This window comes from Gorilla gorilla, chromosome 15, assembly GCF_029281585.2.
Source record: "Gorilla gorilla gorilla isolate KB3781 chromosome 15, NHGRI_mGorGor1-v2.1_pri, whole genome shotgun sequence".
NCBI classification, from domain to species: Eukaryota; Metazoa; Chordata; class Mammalia; order Primates; family Hominidae; genus Gorilla; species Gorilla gorilla.
This window is the reverse complement of record NC_073239.2, coordinates 93,558,167-93,577,302: the sequence shown is the minus strand read 5'-3', so window position 1 is coordinate 93,577,302 and position 19,136 is coordinate 93,558,167. Positions and strand designations below refer to the sequence as shown.

At 46.0% G+C, this 19,136-nt stretch overlaps 1 long non-coding RNA gene across 1 annotated transcript in view; it reads left to right on the top strand.

Annotated features, from left to right (window-relative positions):
• The first annotated feature begins 10,152 nt into the window (after nt 1–10,152).
• Nucleotides 10,153–19,136, top strand: part of LOC134757188 (uncharacterized) — a 45,563-nt gene continuing 36,579 nt past the window's right edge. Inside the window, exon 1 of the long non-coding RNA XR_010130884.1 lies at nt 10,153–10,577. This is a non-coding gene — a long non-coding RNA (uncharacterized lncRNA). The remainder of the gene's footprint in view (nt 10,578–19,136) is intronic.

Sequence of the window (19,136 nt, the reverse complement as noted above, 5' to 3'; positions counted from 1 at the left end):
TATATTTACGAATAGAAGGAAACATATTTCAAATAGAAGGAAACTGGCTTTCCTTTGGAAAATAGGAAGTAAATAGGAAGAATGTATTTGCATGCCTGCAAACAGGAATTATTTACATTGCTATCAGTTATCTACAATTTACAGATTTGAAAAATAGCTCAAAGACAATCAATGGCCCAGAGGCCCTAAAGCATCACACTCAGATAACCTGGAAGGGTATGCTCTAAAGGATACACAGTTTTCCAATGAAGCACACATTTTTTCCTACGTGACATTTATTAAGCAGTTAATACTTGCAGGCAGTGATCCAATCCATGGGGACTGATAGTCTGCTTGGAGATTTAAGACACAAAAGAGCTGAGCCATCTCCCTCCAGCAGTCTGATTAGTGGAGTGTTTATTATACTTCCTCCCAGTGACATAAAGATACTCCAAATTGAGTTCCATCATCAAGCTTTCCTCTTGAGAAAAACAAAAGTTTCCACTGCTTTCAAAAGTTTGAAAGCCACCAACCCATGTCCAGCAGGTTCATTTTATAGAAGAGAAAATGAAGGCTCAGAGAGGAAATGTGGTCTGCCCTGGGGCGCACAGCTTGTTAACTCATGTCTGGTTGGAAGATGGGCTTTCAGGGCCGAGAAGGTGCTCCTTTTTGGCATTATTAGGTGACAGAAAGAGCTCCTGGAAGGGAGGATTTAGGAAGCAGGCTGTGACAGATGGTTTTCATCTCCTGTGCTCTGGGAAATCGCTACCACCCTCTAATTGGATGTTGGGAGCTTCAAGCAAACTGGCAATCTACATTGTATCATTGTTCCGTATCCCTAATTATACCTTGGGATTTGGCTTAAGTGCAGCTTAGAGGATGTTCATTAATAGTGTCGACAGGGACACTCAGCATTTGTAAAATTCTTTACAATAATTGAAGACCTAGCATTGTTCTGGTGTGGTAAGGAAGCATGTTCGCTCCCAGCTGAAAGATGACTTAAGCTAAGAGGGTGGAGACTGGCTGACTTGGAGTTGTTTTTCTAACGTCCAGGTCTGAACTCACAGTTCTACAATCCTTGTTTTCACCAGCTCAAGGAAGCTCCTTGATGAATTACATGAGTTCAGCTTACTAATGGGCTTACTTCACCAGAGTCAGAGTGATCTGTCCTTGGCATTTCATAACCCACTTCAGTTTCCTATCTCTTGGCCACCGTATTGTCAAAAACCTCATATTCCTGTGGCCACGACCAGTTCCAAAAGAAGCTTTGTCTCCACAGACAGATCGTGGTTCCATCTGGGCCTACCACCAAAAGCCTTGTGATTCCAGATGGAAAAATCCCCACCCCCTCCCCATTTCCAAAGCAGCCCACCATCTCGATTGTTTTATCTACAGTCAGCAGCACGAATCCTCCACAATCAGAGTCTCTTCGGGGGTGGAAAGAGTGGCTAATGGGGGAAACAGCTCATCTTCAAACCCTGTGCCATGTGAATGGAAAAAAAAATGCACACATCTGGCTGGGTTAGATAAACAGGAGGGCTGGGGCAAAGAAGCCGGGAGTGCTGGTGGGGGCTTCCCTCTATCAAAGAAAACATTAAGAAAAAGGCTGCTTTTATTGCAGAGGAAAATTAAAACTTTACATTGTGACTGGAGCTGTTCAACCATCTACATTTGGCTGGGCACGATGGCTCACGCCTATAATCCCAGCACTTTGGGAGGTCGAGGTGGACGGATCACCTGAGGTCAGGAGTTTGAGACCAACCTGGCCAACATGGTGCAACCCTGTCTCTACTAAAAGTCCACAAATTAGCCAGTCATGGTGGCAGGCGCCTGTAATCCCAGCTACTCAGGAGGCTGAGGCAGGAGAATCGCTTGAACCCGGGAGGTGGAGGTTGCAGTAGCCGAGATCGTGCCATTGCACTCCAGCCTGGGCAACAAGAGCGAGACTGTCTCAAAAAAAAAAAAAAAAAATCTACATTTTTGTTGTTGTTGTTTTCAAAAGATATCCTTGAGGAACCCCAAGTATTTGGCTGGAATCCTCTGGTGACAGCCAGTTTTATTCCAGGACGTTGGAACAGAGCTGCATGTGTGTACATGTGTTTGGGGGGATACAAGGAATTGAGTGGTTTTCTTTCAACCATAGCCTTACCCTCCTGCCATTTGAGGAAGACAGAGGGAGAAGGACAGGATGGGAGAAGGAGATAATTTCTGAAAAAAAATTTTTTTTTTTTGAGTTTCACTCTTGTTGCCCAGGCTGGAGTGCAATGGCGTGATCTTGGCTCACTGGAACTTCTGCCTCCCGGGTTCAAGCGATTCTCCTGGCTCAGCCTCCCAAGTAGCTGGAATTACAGGTGTGCACCACCACACCTGGCTAATTTTTGTATTATTAGTAGAGACGGAGTTTCACCATGTTGGCCAGGCTGGTCTTGAACTTCAGACCTCAGGTGATCCACCCACCTCAGCCTCCCAAAGTGCTGGGATTACAGGCGTGAGCCACCGCGCCTGGCCTGATGATTTCTGAATTTGAGGAGTGAAATTTCAGCTGCCAAAGAGCACCTGGAGATGTGTTTCCTCCTCCCACACCCTCCTTCTCTCCCCACAGCCCCTACTTACCCCAGTCCCCAGAACCGCCTCCCCTGGAGGCATCTGGGACATCGTTCTCACTACTCATTTCCTCCTTCCTCAGCTACAAGGGAGGCCAGCTTTCTGGTCATCTGTTGCCCATATTGAACTTTATTTGGTGCTCCAAAGGGAGGTAGAAATTGCAAAGGACCCCCCTGCCCTTGCATATTCTGTAGATTGCCATCGCATGCTTCAAGTAAGCCGTGTCCATTCTTCCCCCAGAGCCTTGCCTCTGTACCACCCCAGCTCCCCCCACTTCCTTTTTGCTGAGAACTTTCTCTGCATTCATGAAAGTTCTCCCTAATAGCCTGAATAAAATAATCTCCTTAATTATCCGGAGCATTTCTTTCACCCTGTGCTGCCCACACCAGGAGTCTGAAATAGAACCATAAGCACCTTCAGCATTAAGACAGGGAATTACCTTAAGTGGTTTCAGGAAAGATGTGAGCAGGAGCTACTTAATGAGGTGAAGGTGAGGCTGCCTTGAAGATGAACCCTCCTTTTGGGCAATGTTTCACTTCAAAACCTCAGAAGCGGTGACCCTAAGGAGATTTTTATTAACACACCTACGAAGCAAAAACATAAACCCCCCTGTGTGTGCGTGTGTGCACGGATGTGTGCTGGGGGGCAGTGCAGGAGAGGAGGGGGTGCTGGAGAATCTCCAGGTGAAGGGGGATGCAGTTTTGTTCCCATTACAAAGACCCCTTGTCAGCCCGCTGGCCAGGCTGAAAGCGCCGGCCACTTCCCATTCAACGCCAGCTCTCCTAAGTGGGCCGGGTGACTGTGGCCTCGGTTAGGGCGGTTGTATATTTGCACAGATCTGCCATTTGTCATGTTCCCAGAGGTCTTCAGGACAATGACTTTTGTTGGGGTATGCTGGAGGAAGGTAGCTTTTCAAAATTGGGAACCTTTTCGGCTTGCTAAACGGAAAAGGACAATGGCCTCTTTGTCTCTAGTGTAAGAGAGCTGGGGGGAGCCCTAGGAACCCACCAATGGTAACTTTAAAATGCTGCCTAAAAGATATTTAACAAGTCTGGGTGTGATAGCTCATGCCTGTAATCCCAGCACTTTGGGAGCCCGAGGCGGGAGGATCACTTTAGCCCAGGAGTTCAAGATTAGCCTGGGCAACATGGTGAGACCCCATCTCTACAAAAAATATAAAAAGCAGCCAGGCGTGGTGGTGCACACCTGTAATCCCAGCTACTCAGGAGGCTGAGGTGGGAGGATCACTTGAGCCTAGGAGGTTGAAGCTGCAGTGAGCTGGTGATTGCACCAGTGTACTCCAGCCTGGGTGACAGAGAGAGACCCTGTCTCAAAAAAAAAAAAAAAAAAAAAAAAAAGAGAAAATAAAATTAAAAAAAAAAAGATAACAAAATAATAATAGCCACTAGTTTAAAGAAAAACACTACCCATAATTGTGACATTGAAATACAGTATAGTAACTGATTAATGTTTTCATTTTTATATATTAGGTTCCAATCTCACATTTTACAATCGGGGTAGTGCCAATTTATGTCTTTTCACTTAACATTATGCCATATAATCATTTGCTTTTCTTTTCTTTTCTTTTTTTTTGAGGCAGAGTTTCGCTTTCATTGCCCAGGCTGGAGTGCAATGGCTTGATCTCGGCTCACCGCAACCTGCACCACCATTTTCCTTTTCCATTTAACCTCCTGGGTTCAAGCGATTCTCTTGCCTCAGCCTCCCGAGTAGCTGGGATTACAAGCATGGGCCACCATGCCCGGCTAATTTTTTTGTGTTTTTAGTGGAGATGGAGTTTCTCCACGTTGGTCAGGCTGGTCTCGAACTCCTGACCTCAAGTGATTCACCCACCTTGGCCTCCCAAAGTGCTGAGATTACAAGCATGAGCCACCGTGCCCGGCCCATGATCATTTTCTTATAATACTATAATATCTAATTCTATTGGGTCAATGGAGCATATTTATTATGGTTGAACCTTTCCTCTGGTGTTAGACATTGCCTTTTAGTCTCTTTTTTCTTTGCTATTGTAGATAATGCTGAAATTAACATCTTTGGATATACAATTCTCTGCTTCTGAAGAATGAAAAGATAAATAACAGAGCTAAGAAAGGGACTGATGAAACTTACAACAGCAGGTCTCAAATTTTTGGTCTCAGGACCCCTTTATGCTCTTAAAAATGATTGACAGCCTCCAAGAGCTTTTGTTTATGTGAGACATTTTTATATTTGCCTTGCTATATTAGAAATTATAGCTGAGAAAATTCAAATATTAATACATGTAACAATAACTAAAAATCCATTGCATGTTAACATAAATTACACATTTTTACCAACAATAGCTATATTTCCTAAAACAAAGACATTTGCAGAGTGGTACTGTTTTATATTTTTGCAAATCTTTTAAATGTTTGGTCTACAGATTCTCATATCTCCTTCATTCCATCTCTTGTGATTTATTTATTTATTTATTTTTTTGAGATGGAGTCTTGCTTTGTCACCCAGGCTGGAGTGCGATGGCGCGATCTCGGCTCACTGCAACCTCTGCCTCCCGGATTCAAGCGATTCTCCTGCCTCAGCCTCCTGAGTAGGTGGGATTACAGGCACCTGCCACCACGCCCAGCTACTTTTTGTATTTTTAGTAGAGACAAGGTTTCACTATACTGGTCAGGCTAGTCTCGAACTCCTGATCTCAGGTGATCCTCCCACCTCCGCCTCCCAAAGTGCTGGGATTACAGGTGTGAGCCACCACGCCGCGTTGACATGTTGTTTTAACTGAAGTCTATGAAAAAAACCTGTCCTTGAATAGATACATAATTGGAGAAGGGAGAGGGTACACTTAGGGGTCCGACCACACTTTGAGAACCTATGTCCTGCAACATTCCTCGTGCTCTACAAGACACTTCTCTTGTATTACATTTTGCACTTACAGATTTAGGTGACAGAGTGAATCCAACGTCCCCTGTTTTTGAAATCAAGGTCCCAAGAAGCAAGTCCCTTGGCTAAAGTCACCCAGCTGGTTGTAGGGACTCCACTTTACTTCCTTACAACCAACTCGGATGCCTCATTTGTCCTTTTACCAGGCTTTGATAAGGCTATGAGAGCACAGAGCTGAATGAGGGATCTTGGACTTCAAGTTACTGACTAGCCCCAGCACTCGCCAAGCTCACAAATAGACAGAAACGAGGTAAACATCCAACCATGTTTATGGAAGAGTTCATCTCTCTGTCAGCATTACGTACATGCAGAAAGGTGTAAAAAATCATAATAGCGCTGTTTGCATTTTTCAGAAACGGAACACACCTATATTATATCTCTTTTTAAGGAGGTTTTTGGGTGGCTTTTGTTTAGAGGCAGAGTAGAATAATAGAAAAACAACCTGGGGTTTACTTTTAGAACTCTCTCTCTCTTCCGTCTATAAATGTAAGGTTAGGCAAAAAAATTCATTAAACTTTTGTCCACCTTTAACATTCTATGAGTTTTAATGTGTTTGGAAGCTTTGGAAGATTGGATTGCTAGAGTACTACTGGTCAGAATCATTTCTGTATTTAATAAAATTGGGAGAGCTAGCGAATAAAGCAGGAAGCCTGCCATCTAGTGGCAAATGTGTACATTGCTCTTTTGCTCAGCCTCTTGGGCTGAGTTTTCAGAATCAGAGTCCTTTTCTTCTGGCCCCCACCCTCCTTAATTACAGGGGTTTTAATTGCGCCACAGTTAGACAATACTTAATTGTCTTAGCTACATTGTAATGAGTGAAGGGAATACACTTGAGATTTGGCTGAACGCAGAAGAGAGGAGGCCCCTTGCATTCATAGTTAATTGCTTCAAAACTGCCTGCGGCTTTGCCATGCCCTCATTCGCACTTTGGGCTAAAATTATAAGGATCCATTAGATACTGTCTCTGCCTCCAGACTTCAGGCTGCAGGGAGGGGGACGCCAGCTGGAGTTTTTTTCTGACAGCTTATTTATTTATTTATTTTTCAGATGGAGTCTCACTCTGTCGTCCAGGCTGGAGTGCAGTGGCGCCATCTCTGCTCACTGCAACCTCCACCTCCCGGGTTCAAGCGATTCTCCTGCCTCAGCCTCCCGAGTAGCTGGGACTACAGGCGTGCGCCATCACGCCCAGCTAATTTTTGTATTTTTAGTAGAGATGGGGTTTCGCGATGTTGGCCAGGCTGGGCTTGAGCTCCTGACCTCAGGTGATCTGCCCACCTCGGCCTCCCAAAGTGCAGGGATTACAGGCGTGAGCCACCGCACCAAGGGGGACTGGTGGAGCTCTCCCTGCAGCCCACTGATTCTTGGGTGTTTACTGGTGAGATGGGCAGAGGCTCTGGACATGGAGTGGGGCAGGGAGGGGAAGCAGCATCGTGGGCTGGGCTTCGATGGAAGAAGTGGCAGGGTGGCCGGGCACAGTGGCTCACGCCTGTAATCCCAGCGCTTTGGGAGGCCAAGGTGGGCAGATCACCTGAGGTCAGGAGTTTGAGACCAGCCTGGCCAACATGGTGAAACCTTGTCTCTACTAAAAATACAAAAACTAGCCAGAAATGGTGGCATGCACCTGTAGTCCCAGCTACTTGGGAGGCTGTGGCAGGAAAATCGCTTGAACCCAGGAGATGGAGGTTGCAGTGAGCTGAGATCGTGCCACTGCACTCCAGTCTGGGCGACAGAGCAAGACTCCATCTCAAAAAAAAAAAAGAAGTGGCAGGGTGGTCTGGAGGCACCGCTGGAGGCGAGTGTGTACGGCGACAGGGGAACCAATGTGGCATTCTGAGGGCTCTTCAAAGTCGCATCCCTTTCATGGTTCCCCACCCAGAGCCTCGTGGTGGTGAATCAGGGAGACAGAAAAATGTCAATAGACAGTCCAGTCCTGGCTGACAAAGCGTACAGGAAACTGCACAACATGACAGAGGCTTTGGCAGGGGACGCATAAGAGTGGTAGCACCCAGCCTTGAGCCGAGTGGTAGCACCCAACCTTGAGCCCAGGAACCAGTGTACAATGCTATGTGCCCAGCCAAAACTCCTTCTTGAAAAATAAGAATAAAAGGCACCTACCGCTTAGGGGAATAAAATAGAAATTGGTGGATTATAAAATATAAAAGGCTGATAATTACTGGTTTGTTAACTGATTATTAATTTAAAATAATTGGCTGGGCACTGTGGTTCATGCCTGTAATCCCAGCACTTTGGGAGGCCAAAGTGGGCAGATCACCTGAGGCCAGGAGTTCATGACCAGCTTGGCCAACTTGGTGAAACCCTGTCTCTACTAAAAATACAAAAAAATTAGCCAGGCGTGGTGGCATGCGCCTGTAATCCCAGCTACTCAGGAGGCTGAGGCAGGAGAATCACTTGAACCCAGGAGGCAGAGCGCTTGTGAGCCAAGATCGCACCACTGCACTCCAGCCTGGGCAACAGAGCGAGACTTGGTCTCAAATAAAATAGAATAAAAAGTAATTATCGAACATTTCCCAGAGGCCAGGCCCTGTGCTGGGTGCTGGAGCTAAAGGTGGTAGGAAAACAGTCCCTACCCTGGTGGAATTTACAGTCTAGCAATGAAGACATTGAACAAATAATTATACAGCCGTGCATTGCATAGCAATGTTTTGGTCAACCACAGCCTGCAGATACAACAGTGGTCTCATAAGATTGCAATGGAGCTGAATTACATAGCCTAGTGAGGTCATAGCTGTGGCAACGTCATAGCTCAATGCATTACTCACAGGTTTGCGGTGATGCTGATGTAAACTAACCTACTGCGCTGCCAGGCTTATAAACGTCTAGCACATACAATTACACACAGTGCATAATATACTTAATAACAAATGACTATATGACTCCCTTGTGTATTTACTACACTATACTTTTCATTGTCATTTTAGAATGTATTTCTTCTACTTACAAAATAAAAGTTAACTGTAAAATAGCCTTAGGCAGGTCCTTCAGGAGGTATTCCAGAAGTCACTGTTATCATAGGAGAGGACAGCTCCATGTGTGTTATTGCCCCTGAAGACAGTGGGACAAGATGTGGAGGTAGAAGACAGTGATACTGGTGATCCCGATCCTAACGTGTGTAATGTGTGTGTTCGTGTCTTCATTCTAAGAAAACGTTTTGTACAGATGTACAGTGTGTTTGAGTTTTAAGCTAAGTGTTATTTCAAGAGTCAAAAAGTTAAAAAAATAAAAAAAGTTTATGTGGTAAAAAAAGTTACAGTAAGCTGGGTTTATTATTTTGAGATAGAGTTTCACTCTTTTGCCCAGGCTGAAGTGAAGTGGTGTGATCTCAGCTCACTGCAACCTCCACCCCCGGGTTCAAGTGATTCTCCTGCCTCAGCCTCCCAAGTAGCTGGGATTATAGGCATCTGCCACCATGCCTGGCTAATTTTTGTATTTTTAGTAGAGATGGGGTTTCACCATGTTGGCCAGGCTGGTCTCGAACTCCTGACCTCAGGTGATCCCCCCGCTTCAGCCTCCCAAAGTGCTAGGATTACAGGCGTGAGCCACCCACCCGGCCGAGGTTAATTTATTATTGAAGAAAGAAAAATGTTTCTGAAAACAGATTTAGTGTAGCCTAAGTGTACGGTGCTTAGAAAGTCTTCAGGAGTCATGTCTTAGGCCTTCGCATTCACCCACCACTCACTCACAGACTCACCCAGAGCAACTTCCAGGCCCGCAAGCTCCCTTTGAGAGGTGACAACGGTACTAGCAGCCCTCACTCGCTCTCGGTGCCTCCTCAGCCTCCGGGCGCTTGAGGAGCCCGTCAGCTCACCGTTGCACTGTGAGAGCCCCTCTTTGGGCTTGGCTGAGGCCGGAGCCGGCACCCTTTGCTTGCCGGGAGGTGTGGAGGGAGAGGCGCGGGGTGGGGGGAACCAGGGCTGCATGCGGCGCTGGCGGGCCAGCGCAAGTTCCGGGTAGGCGTGGGTTTGGCGGGCCCTGCACTCGGAGCGGCCGGCTGGTGCCGCCAGCCCGGGGCAGTGAGGGGCTTAGCACCCGGGCTAGCAGCTGCGGAGGGTGCCCTGGGTCCCCCAGCAGTGCTGGCCTGCGGGCACTGCGCTCAAATTCTCACTAGGCCTCAGCTGATCGACTAGGTGAAACCAGCTGGGCTCCTGAGTCTGGTGGGGACTTGAGGAATCTTTATGTCTAGCTAAGGGATTGTAAATACACAAATTAGCACTCTGTATCTAGCTCAAGGTTTGTAAACACACCAATCAGCACCTTGTGTCCAGCTCAGGGTTTGTGAATGCACCAATCAGCGCTCTGTGTCTAGCTAATCTTGTGGGGACTTGGAGAATCTTTATGCCTAGCTAACGGATTGTGAATGCACCAATCAGCACTCTGTATCTAGCTCAGGGTTTGTAAATACACCAATGGACACTCTGTATCTAGCTAATCTATTGGAGATGTGGAGAACTTTTCTGTCTAGCTTTGGGATTGTAAACGCACCAATCAGCACCGTGTCAAAATGGACCAATCAACTCTCTGTAAAACAGACCAATCAGCTCTCTGTAAAATGGACCAATCAGCAGGATGTGGGTGGGCCAGATAAGAGAATAAAAGCAGGCTGCCTGAGGCACCAGTGGAAACTGGCTCTGTTCGCTTTTCCTTCTGTGGGAGCTTTGTTCTTTTGTGTTTTGCAATAAATTTTGCTACTGCTCACTTTCTGGGTTCACACTGCGTTTGTGAGCTATAACACTCACTGTAAAGGTCTGCAGCTTCACTCCTGAAGCCAAGGAGACCACTAACCCACCGGGAGGAAAGAACAACTCCGGACCCACCGCTTTAAGAGTTGTAGCACTCACCGCGAAGGTCTGCAGCTTCACTCCTGAGCCAGCGAGACCATGATCCCACCAGAAGAAAGAAACTCTGAACACATCTGAACATCAGAAGGAACAAACTCCGGACACGCCGCCTGTAAGAACTGTAACACTCACTGCGAGGGTCCGCGGCTTCATTCTTGAAGTTAGTGAGACCAAGAACCCACCAAGTCCGGACACAGCTTCATAGTAAGTGCTCTATACAGATGAACCATTTTTTCTCTTTTATACTGTTTTTATTGTACTTGTAGTGTGTTTAGATATGTTTAGATACACAAATACTTACAGTATTCAGTACAGTAACATGCTGTACAGGTTTGCAGCCTAGGAGCAAAAGGACCGTATAGCCGAGGTGTGTTGTAGGCTCTAGGTTTGTGTAAGTGCACTCCATGATGCTCACACGACGACAAAATTGCTTAACATATTTCTCAGAACATGAAGTGATACATGACTATGTCATACACATCAAGTGATACATGACTATGTCATATACACATCAAGTGATACGTGACTATGTCATATACATCTAGGGAGTCAGTGACACTGGTGATCCATGTGAGTTAGCAGGGAAGGTGTGTGTGTGTGTACCCATCCACATATGGCTGGGTGTTCCAGGCAGAAATAAAAGCAGGTGCATAGTGCTGAGACAGCAGGAGCAGGGTGTATCCAGGGAACGAAAAAGGACCAGTTAGTTCTTTTGAGAGAGAGGGAGAGCGGATGAGATGAAGCTGGAGGGTCAGGAAGGGGCCAGTTCACAGCCTTGTATAACCTACATCCTAGAAGGGTGGGAGGCAAGAAGATGTACACGATCAGATTTGCATTTTGAGGCCGGGTGCAGTGTTCACGCCTGTAATCCCAGCACTTTGGGAGGCTGAGCCAGGCAGATCACTTGAGGTCAGGAGTTCAAGACCAGCCTGGCCAATATGGCAAAACCCCATCTCTACTAAAAATATAAAAATTAGCCAGGTATGGTGGCGGGTGCCTATAGTCACAGTTACTCGGGAGGCTGAGGCAGGAGAATCACTTGAACCCGGGAGATGGAGGTTGCAGTGAGCCGAGATCTTGCCGCTTCATTCCAGCCTGGGCAACAGAGTGAGACACTGTCTCCAAAAAAAAAAAAAAAAATTTGCATTTTGAAATCTCACCCTGGCGGTAGTGTGCTGGACAGACTGCACAAGGGACAAGGAGGGGCCAGAGGAGACAAGGGGAAGCCAGTTAGGAGAGTGCTGAAATAACTCCAGGGCAAGGTGGTGGCAGCCAGAGAGAAGTGACAAAAGAGTAGAGAGGCTGGGCAAGGTGGCTCCCGCCTGTAATCCCAGCACTTTGGGAGGCTGAAGGGGGGAGGATCACTTGATGACAGGAGTTTGAGACTGGTCTGGGCAACACAGAGATATCCCGATCTCTACAAAAGGTAAATAAACAAAAAGTTAGCTGGGCATGGTGGTTCCTGTAGTCCCAGCTACTTGTTTTTTGTTTGTTTTTCTGAGACAGAGTCTTGCTTTGTCGCTTTGTCGCCTTAGGCTGGAGAGCAGTGGTGCAATCTCAGCTCACTGCAACCTCCGCCTCTCAAGCTCAAGCAAGTCTCCCGCCTCAGCCTCCCGAGTAGCTGAAATTACAGACCTGCGCCACCATGCCTGGCTAATTCTTTGTATTTTTAGTAGAGACGGGGTTTCACCATGTTAGTCAGGCTGATCTGAATTCCTGACCTCAAGTGATCCGCCCTCCTCGGCCTCCCAAAGTGCTGGGATTACAGGCACACGAGCCATGGTGCCCAGCCAGTCCCAGCTACTTGGGAGGCTGAGGCAGGAGGATTGCTTGAGCCCGGGAGATGTTCAAAGCTGCAGTGAGCTGTGATGGTGCCTCTGCACTGCAGCCTGGGTGACAGAGCAAAACCTTGTCTCTTTAAAAAAAAAAAAAAAAAAAAAAAAGAAGAAAGAAAAAAAAAAGGAAAGGAGGGAGGGAGGGAAAAGAAAAAGGAAAAAAGAGAAAAGGGAAGCAAAGGAAAGAAAAGAAAGAGTGGAGAGAGCCTGGGGTTTTCAAGCCCGCCTAGTGACCCCATCTACAGGCTCCTGGAATGAGGGGCTGTGATTGTCAGGACCTTGGTAATTGCCTGTGCATGGTGGCTAAGGGAGACAGGCTCCTTTGGTTCTGAGCAGTGCCTGAGAGAATCATGCTTTTAATATCAAGAATAAGACAAGTTTGCCTGTTATCACTGCTAATGTTGAACATTTTTTGGAAGTCCTTACGAATGAAATAAGAAAAGAAATGAAATAATCTGTATGAATATTACCAAAGAAGGAAAAATCATATTTTCTTTTTCTGGTCTGGTAGAATTGAAAACCCAGTCTAATAGCAAATTAGTAGAATTAATAACGATTAAAATTAATAATAGAATTTTGTAAAGTGGCTATGTGTAAGGTAAATGTACAAAAATCAATAGCTTTTTTCTATACTAACAAATGGAGAGACATTCCATACTCATGGATGAAATGACATAAAAATATAAACCCTTCTAAAGTTAACATATAAATGTAATACCCTTCCAATCAGAATCCCAACGTGTATGTGTTTTCGTGTGCTTAAATCAGGATGCAATGATTTTAATTTGGGAGGCCAAGGTGGGCAGATGACTTGAGGTCAGGAGTTTGAGGCCAGCCTGACTAACATGGTGAAACCCTGTCTCTACTAATACAAAAATTAGCCAGGTGTGGTGGTGGGTGCCTGTAACCCCAGCTACTCAGGAGGCTGAGGCAGGAGAATCACTTGAACCCGGGAGGCGGAGGTTGCAGTGAGCCAAGATCGCACCACTGCACTCCAGCTTGGGCAACAGAGCGAGACTGTGTCTCAAAAAATAAATTAAAAAATATTTTAAGCAGTCATCTTGTTGATTAGGTTGTTTAGATTTTGACATGTATGCTTAATTTTTGTCCATTTGACCTGTCTCCTACTGAGAATGGTGTGTTTAATTCTCCCTATACGTATTTTTCTCTATTTTTCTTTGCTTTCCCTCTAGCATCTGCTTTATAAAAGTGTAATGTGTACTATCTCCACCGAAGGACAACCACTATCTTGACTTCACATCTTGCAGATTAATGATTTGCATGTTTTGTCTTTAAATAAATGGAATCACATAGCATGTATGCTTTTTGGTTCTGACTTATTTTATTCAGCGTAATTTTTGTAAGACTCATTCATATTGTTGCATGTAGTTATAGATTGTTCATTCTCAGTGCTGTATTGAATCCCATTGTGTTTATATACTACAATTTATTTATCCCGTCTACTGTTGATGGACTTGTGGGTAGTTTTGAGTGGTGGGCTATTACAGAGCTGCTACGGGAATTCTTGTGTGTATCCTTTGGTGCATATTTGTATGCATGTCTCCTGGGCATTAACCTAGGAGTGGAGTTGCTGGGTTGCAGGTGGCAATCAACTTTTGATGTCTCACTCTTAAATATGAACAGACAGCCAAGGTCACCGAGCATTTGAGGAATGCCCTCTGTGTAAAATAAAGACACAAGCAAACACACACTCAGCAAACAAACCAACAAATATGAGTGTGCTTAGTCCCAAGGAGCCTCACCCTTTCCCTCGCCTGATATTCCTGTTACCTTCCTCACATGTCGCTATAAGAATAAACATCATAGTGGCTCCAGTCACCATAGCTGGACTCATAGATTGGATGGGATGTACAGTTGGGTCATCAGACAGGTTTGTCTCATTTCTCCACTTTTGAACCAGACGCTGGCATACTTTTCCTTTTTGGCCTTGGTGTCATACATGGAGACTGTTTTCTCAGCTTTGGTACACACTGTCCTGGTTACATCCGTTACACGACATGCCACGAAGGCAGTGCTGGCTGCAGAGCCAAATGGGCTGGTTTCCCAGAGGAGGGACGATTGGGAGGTGGACTTGTTGGTTTTGGCCAAGATGATGTTACTTCTGGCTTCTCCAGTTGGATGTATGACCTAGAGGCCTGATTCATCAAGAGAGAAGTCCAAATCTTGCTAGGAGGAAGAAGTATAGGGAAAATCATGGTTATAAGCTGCATTTGGCTATAGGCTAGTTGGGACCTTGTTGGAGGTAATATTTACCCAGCACATGTTGTTGGAATTGATGCAGTTATAATAAAGCTGGTTCTTGTTCTTGGCCATTAATTCCAGAGCTCTGTCCTGAATTAACAGACCTGTAGAGATTGTGCCACGGAACTGTTTTAATCTGGTGTAGTCTTTGTAAAAAGAATATTTAAGGACTATGGGGGAAGAATCAATGCTTTTCCAATACAGAACCTTTGACCTGGTTCCAGGGAGGGGTCCTTGCCCCAACCTGCATCTTTGAAGGGATGGTGTAGAGAACAAAAGCCTGGCTGAGGCTGATGATGCCTTCATTAGCACAGGATCCTGAGGGCTGGGAAAGGAATGGATTGAGTCAGAGACACAGTGCCCAGCTGGGGACACGGAGCTGGCCTGTGGTGAGTTCTAAAGGTATGAGGAAGGAATGAGGGAAGGAAGGAAGCCAACCCGTGACCACTCTATCTGGGGTGGAGAAAACTTTGAGAAAGGAAACTCTAAAACTTTACTTTTGGGGTGCCCATTTCCTGGAGTCCCCTCACCTTGGGCTCTTGTTGGGTTATTGTATTAATCTGGCAGGGCTGCTGTAACACGATACCACAGACTGGATGACTTAAACAACAGAAATTTACTCACAGTTCTGGAGGCTAGAAGTCCAAGATCGAGGTGTCAGCAGGTTTGGTTCTTTCCAAAGCCTCTGTCCTTGGCTTGTAGATGGCCTTTCCTCTGTGAGTGAACATCCCTGGTCGCTCTTCCTTTCTTATAAGGACACCAGTCATACTGGAGTAGGGCCCACCACATGATCTCATTTAATCTTAATCATCTCTTTAAAGGCCCTACTTCCAAATTCAGTCATATTCTAAGGTACTGGGGATTAGGACTTTAGTGTATAAATGCGAGGGTGACACAACTCAGGCCATACCAGTCATCTGATGAGGAGATGATCTGACTAGGTGATGTGGCACACCGCACAGGCCAGGATTCCTAGATTGCTTGGGTTAAGTTGTTCATGGCCTTGAGTCATGGTCCTGGGGTTCAGGAACAAACCTGCTGATAATGTGTGTTGTGCAGGATCTAAGGTTGGGGGAATGGAGGAAATAACCCACCAAGGAAGTTTCCTGTCCCACCCAAGTCAGATCTTGTCATGTGTTCTTCAGAATTGGACTTGGACTTACTGGAGGCCCAGATTCTGTCACTGCCAGGTGAACGATAAACACGAGGATGAAATGGCATCTAGCTACCTTGCGTCAGATTTCTCTGGACTATGGGATGTTACCTTTTAGAAGTTTAATCTTGGCTTACCTCAATCCAAGTATATTCTCTCTCTTTTTTTTTTTTAAAGACAGTTAGGTTTAACACAAAAATAAATATGGTTGTCTCAAAGACTGGAACCCAAAATTTGCTTTCATTTTAAAGATAAAACCTGAGTCTTCAAAAGAACAAAATTTGGTTGAAACCTCTAGAAACTCAGGGGATGTGCTGTTATTATTTTCTGTCGGAGGCAGCGCCTCTGAGATACTGAGCTCATCCCTGCTGTAGGGTTTTTGCCCCAGCTGTGTCGGCTGCTCCACTTGCTCTTCCTCCAGGTCTTCACGAGGTGAGTCCTCATCGCTCCATCTCTGTTAAAATGTCCCTTCTTTCCTGACCACCCAGCAGTGTGGCTCCCCAGGTGCAGCCTTCCGTTTACTTCCTCAGTGGCATTTATCAGTGTCTGATATTTTCATGTGCATTCTTGATTGATTTGTCTTCTCTCTCCCTCTATTAGAAAGCAGGTTCCACCAAAGCAGCCAACAATCTCCCTCTTTTGCTGCTGCATTTCAGCACCTAGAACAGTACATGGAGTCAGGCACCCGGCAGGCATTCTCCGATGCTTTGTTGAGTGGATAAGTGAGCAAGTCACTCTGAGTAAGCTGGGCCCACTCCATTCATACGGGTCTTCAATTTGTCGGGACATTGCATTCCCCAAGCATTCTGAAATGTTGGCAGCTGCTTGTGTTGGCCTTGAGGGCTGGGATATAATTATCCCTGTTAACTTTAAGAAGAAAACCACACACAAGATTTATAAATGCAGAAAGGAGAGAAGAGTTTATTTCTTATAACGGGGGTACAGCAGGCTGGAAAGGGTGCCTCTGGACAAGACCAGAGACAGGCACTTCGAAGGAGGAAGGGTTGGGGTAGGAGCTTTATGCTGAACAGATTGGCTAAACATACATATTCAACAGGTTACAGGAGGAGCTGTGAATATTCATGAGGCAATCCTGATGCATGTGCATTGAACAAACATGCATGTAACATATGACCCACTTTGGGGTGGGGACATAACTTTTAAACGTATTATGATTAGGCCCTATATATCAGGTCTTTTCAGGATCCAGAAACATGCAAGTGTGCAGTCTGTGTAAACTGGCCAGAACCAGTCCATGGTTGGTGGTCTTATCTGGAGAAAGTTACTGAAATCAGTCTCTTGCCCAGCCAAAGCTGTAGTTACGGCTTGTGGAACAAGGGTCAGGTAGTTAGCCTCTGTGAGCTGGATGAACTGGACGAACTGTAATTGTTTTAATATTGCTTATCTCAAGGCCAGCGCTCTAGTTTAGCTGCTAGAGAAAAAGAAAAACCTTCTGGCAGTTGGGACATAGTTTATTCTATAAGTGTAGGAGTGGGTGACTTAACCTTTGCCTGGCATGGCCTTAGGTTGTTTATAATTTGATACCTTATTGCCACAAAGAATCTGTTCTGTCAGTTTTAGAATCTCTGTTTTAACATTAAGGCTTGTCAGTTGTTGTGTCTAAACCAGAAGAGGGAGGGGGTGTAACGAGGTGTCTGATCTGTCCCGTCATGGCCAGGAAGTCAGTTTTAAGGTTTTAATGGGGTCCCCTTGGCCACAAGGGGATCCATTCAGTCAATGGGGGGGCTTAGGATTTCAAGTTTATACCCCAAAGAACAAGGCAGATTCTAGTTTCTAAAGGCTCACAAAATGGAAAGAGCCCTTCCTTATTCAGCTCTTCTTCTGCTGTGTTAGTCCGTTCTCACGTTGCTATCAAGAACTACCTGTGACTGGGTAATGTATAAAGAGAAGAGGTTTAATTGACTCACAGTTCCACAGGCTGTACAGGAAGCATGGCTGGGGAGGCCTTAGGAAACTCACAATCATGGTTGAAGGCAAAGGGGAAGCAGGCGTGGTCTTCATATGGCTGGCAGGAGAGAGAGCGAAGGGGGAAGTGCTACACACTTTTATACAACCAGACCTTGTGAGAACTCACTATCATGAGAACAGCAAGGGAGAAATTCACCCCAATGATCCAATCACCTCCCACCATGTCCCTCCCCCAACTTTGGGGATTACAGTTTGACATGAGATTTGGATGGGGACATAGAGCCAAACCATATCAATTGCTTTTCTTCAGTTTTGGCCATTCTGGTCCTGTGTTCCAAGAAATACACCCAAGAGGTGGGCTGATGGGAGAAGGCCCAAGATCAGGCACAGGAGCTGAATTTCCCTTCCTATCTACTCCCTCCTCTGTGTTCCTCCACAGATCACGCCCCATATCCTGTGAACCCAGCAGCTGCTTCATACCACCCAGTGCGAGAAGGGAAGGGAACACCGAGGGCACACTTGAGTGGGTCCCCCAGTCCCTGCCATGACATGGGATCTTAAGGAACAGAGGGGCCTACACTCACTTAGCCCACCAAATCCCTTGCCTCTGCATTTAGGAAATCCAAGGGCCTTCACACTGCCAGCTGGGGGCATATATCTCGTCTAATTTCCAAATATGAATGATATACAGAGCATTGCGCAGGGTATTGTGGGTAGGTGGGAGCCTCAAAGATGAACACAGTCTCAGAGTAAGGACGAGGAAAGCCTCACGCCTGAGTGACTGTAACTCAAGAAAGGATACATGAAGGCAAGTTGTAAAAACAGTTACTCTTTTAAGGCCTTCTGAAGAGACTGGTTAAAGAAGAAATCTTTATGCAGACTTGGGGTAGTGACAGGGAGGTGAGCTCTGGATGAGGCACCCTCATCCTAGCAGACACCAGACCCACTCTGACTTTGGAGAAGTCATCTCTCCTATCTGGGCCTGACTGGGGTGAAAGAAATACTAGATCCCTAACCTACCTTTTGTACCCCCCAAAATTTGTGAAAGTTCTAGAAGAAATCAAGAAGTGGGGGAAGCTTTCTCAGCAGGGCATAAAACCCCAAAGAAAGGAGATTGATAGTACATGACTCATAAAAAATTTTAAACATCACTGTGGGAAAAAAATACCATACATAGTCCAAAGACCAAGGACTGCCTGGGAAAATATATCTGCAGCATATTCATTGGGCAAAGATGTCATTTCCTCCTTTTACAAACAACATATGCGAATTGTCTTCGATGGGACTCATTTCCCCATCTGTATGAACATCTTGGTGAATGCTTGGTGACCAGCGTTCACCAAGAGCCCAGACTTCATGGACATTGCCCACTCTTTGAGGCTTCTTGGGGGTGCATATGGCTTAGGCATGGCTGGGAAGAGCAGGGATCACTTACCGGTCTCTGGGGAGCAGCACCCTGCCCGGCTGCCTGCCAGCTGACCCCAGCCACCGGGTTGTCCCTAATCTAGACTGGTTTCTGAGGATGAGGGGTGTGGGGTAGGGCAGAGCAAGATCAGGGCTGTGCCCACTGACACTCTCACCTGC